Genomic DNA, 3,293 nt, shown 5'->3' with positions numbered 1-3,293 from the left:
TCTACAGAAAAAAGAATCAATGCAAAAACACGTTTCTGTGATTTACTAAAATTATTTTCGTGCGTGCAAAAGTTTCTGTTTTTCAGAAGAATCAAATTAACTATCACCGTAGGTTATCCTATAGGTTCTACTTGGCACAAACACTAATTAAAACATGAAAACACATCTAAACATAAGCTGGATGAAATATTATTACTAAAGAGAAACAAAAAGCAAGAAATAAAAAAATTGGGTTGCCTCCCAACTAGCGTTGTTGTTTAACGCCCCTAGCTAGGCATAAAAGCGAGGATAGATCTAATTAGTGCCATCTTTGGCATTCAATTCATAAGTAGCTTGCATGATGGATTCATAAGGCAATTTAACTTTATTTCTTGGAAAGTGTTCCATTCCTTTCCTTAATGGAAATTGGAATCTAATATTCCCTTCCTTCATATTAATAATTGCACCAATCGTTCTAAGGAAAGGTCTACCAAGAATAATAGGACATGAAAGATTGCAATCTATATCAAGAACGATAAAATCTACGGGCACATAATTCCTATTTGCAACAATAAAACATCATTGATCCTTTCCATAGGTTTCTTAATGGAGGAATCCGCAAGGTGCAAATTTAAATAGCAATCATCAAGATCATGGAAACCTAGAATATCACATAAAGTTTTCGGAATCGTGGAAACACTAGCACCCAAATCACACAAAGCATACCACTCATGATCTTTAATTTTAATCTTTATAGTAGGTTCCCACTCATCATAAAGTTTTCTAGGTATAGAAACTTCCAAATTAAGTTTTTCTTCATAAGATTGCATCAAGGCATCAACAATATGTTTGGTAAAAGCTTTATTTTGACTATAAGCATGAGGAGAATTCAACACGATTGAAACCAGGAAATACAATCTATTAAAGAACAATTATCATAATTAAATTCCTTGAAATCCATAATAGTGGGTTCAATGCTATGTAAAGTCTTGACCTCTCCAATTCCACTTTTACCAAATTTAGCATCAAGATCTAAAAACTCTGAATCATTGGGACGCCTTTTAACTAAAGTTGACTCATCTCCAGTCCCATCATTACCAAGATTCATATTGCCAAACAAAGACTTAATAGGAGACACATCAATAACTTTTAGATCTTCATCATCATTTTCATGGAAACTAGAAGAACACGCTTTTACAAAGCAATCTTTCTTAGCACGCAACCTAGCGGTTCTTTCTTTGCACTTATCAATGGAAATTCTCATGGTTTTGAGAGACTCATTGATATCATGCTTAGGAGGAATAGATCTAAGTTTCAAAGAATCAACATCAAGCGAAAGTCTATCAACGTTCCTAGCCAATTCATCAACTTTAAGCAATTTTTCATCAAGCAAAGCATTAAAATTCTTTTGAGGGATCATAACTTCTTTAACGCTATTCTCAAAATCAGAGTGCATCTTATTAAAACTTCCATAAGAGTTGTTGTAGGAATTACCATAATTATTAGAGGAGTTACTAGGAAACGATCTAGGATTAAAGTTTCCTCTATAAGCATTGTTACCAAAATTATTCCTACCAACAAAATTCACATCCATAGATTCATTATTATTCTCAATCAAAGTAGAGAAAGGCATATCATTAGGATTAGTAGGAGCACTCTTAGTAGCAAACAATTTCATTAGTTCATCCATCTTTCCACTCAAAACATTAATTTCTTCCATAGCATGCACTTTTTTACTAGTAGATCTTTCGGTGTGCCATTGAGAATAATTAGCCATAATGTTATCAAGGAGTTTAGAAGCTTCTCTTAAGGTGATTTCCATAAAAGTGCCTCCCGCGGCCAAATCTAAAAGATTTCTAGAAGCAAAATTCAATCCGGCATAAAATTTTTGTATGATCATCCATAAATTCAAACCAAGAGTAGGGCAATTGCGAATCCTTAATTTCATTCATTCCCAAGATTGGGCAACATGCTCATGATCAAGTTGTTTAAAATTCATAATATCGTTCCTAAGAGAGATGATCTTAGCGGGAGGAAAATACTTACAGATAAAAGCATCTTTGCAATTATTACATGAATCAATACTATTCTTAGGCAAAGACGAAAACCAAGTTTTAGCACGATCTCTAAGTGAAAACGGAAATAACTTTAATTTAACAATATCATTATCCGTATCTTTCTTCTTTTGCATATCACACAAATCAACAAAGTTGTTTAGATGAGTAGCAACATCTTCACTAGGAAGGCCGGAGAATTAATCTTTCGTACCAAGATTCAATAAAGCAATATTGATTACACAAGATTTAACATCATTAAGAGGAGCAATCGGAGTGCTAAGGAAATCATTATTATTGGTATTGGAAAAGTCACACAATTTGGTATTATCTTGAGCCATCATGACAAGCAATCCAACACACAAGCACACAAAAGGCAAGCGAAAAAGAGAGAGGAGAACGGGAAAGAGAGGGCGAATAAAACGGCAAGGGTGAAGTGGGGGAGAGGAAAACGAGAGGCAAATGGCAAATAATGTAATGCGAGGATATGAGTTTGTGATAGTTACTTGGTATGTCTTGACTTGAGCGAAGACCTTCCCGGAAATGGCGCCAGAAATCCTTCTTGCTACCTATTGAGCATTGCGTTGGTTTTCCTTGAAGAGGAAAGGGTGATGCAGTAAAGTAGCGCAAGTATTTCCCTCAGTTTTTGAGAACCAAGGTATAAATCCAGTAGGAGGCTCCTCAAAAGTCCCACGCACCTACACAAACAAACAAGAACCTCGCAACCAACGCAATAAAGGGGTTGTCAATCCCTTCACGGTAAATTGCAAAAGTGAGATCTGATAGAGATAATATGATAAGATAAATATTTTTGGTATTTTGATGATATAGATTGGAAAATAAAAGATGCAAATAAAGATAGATTGAAAACTTATATGATAAAAGATAGACTTGGGGGCCATAGGTTTCACTAGTGGCTTCTCTCAAGATAGCATAAGTATTACGGTGGGTGAACAAATTACCATCGAGCAATTGATAGAAAAGTGCATAGTTATGATATTATCTAGGCATGATCATGTATATAGGCATCACATCCGTGACAAGTAGATCGAAACGATTCTGCATCTACTACTATTACTCCACACATTGACCGACTCCTGCCTGCATCTAGAGTATTAAGTTCATAAGAACAGAGTAACACATTAAGAAAGAGGACATGATGTAGAGGGATAAACTCATGCAATATGATATAAACCCCATCTTTTTATCCTCGATGGCAACAATACAATACGTGACTTGTTGCCCCAGTTGTCACTGGGA

Source organism: Triticum dicoccoides, chromosome 2B (assembly GCF_002162155.2).
Source record: "Triticum dicoccoides isolate Atlit2015 ecotype Zavitan chromosome 2B, WEW_v2.0, whole genome shotgun sequence".
In the NCBI taxonomy this organism is placed as follows: Eukaryota; Viridiplantae; Streptophyta; class Magnoliopsida; order Poales; family Poaceae; genus Triticum; species Triticum dicoccoides.
Note: the sequence above shows the minus strand (reverse complement) of the source record.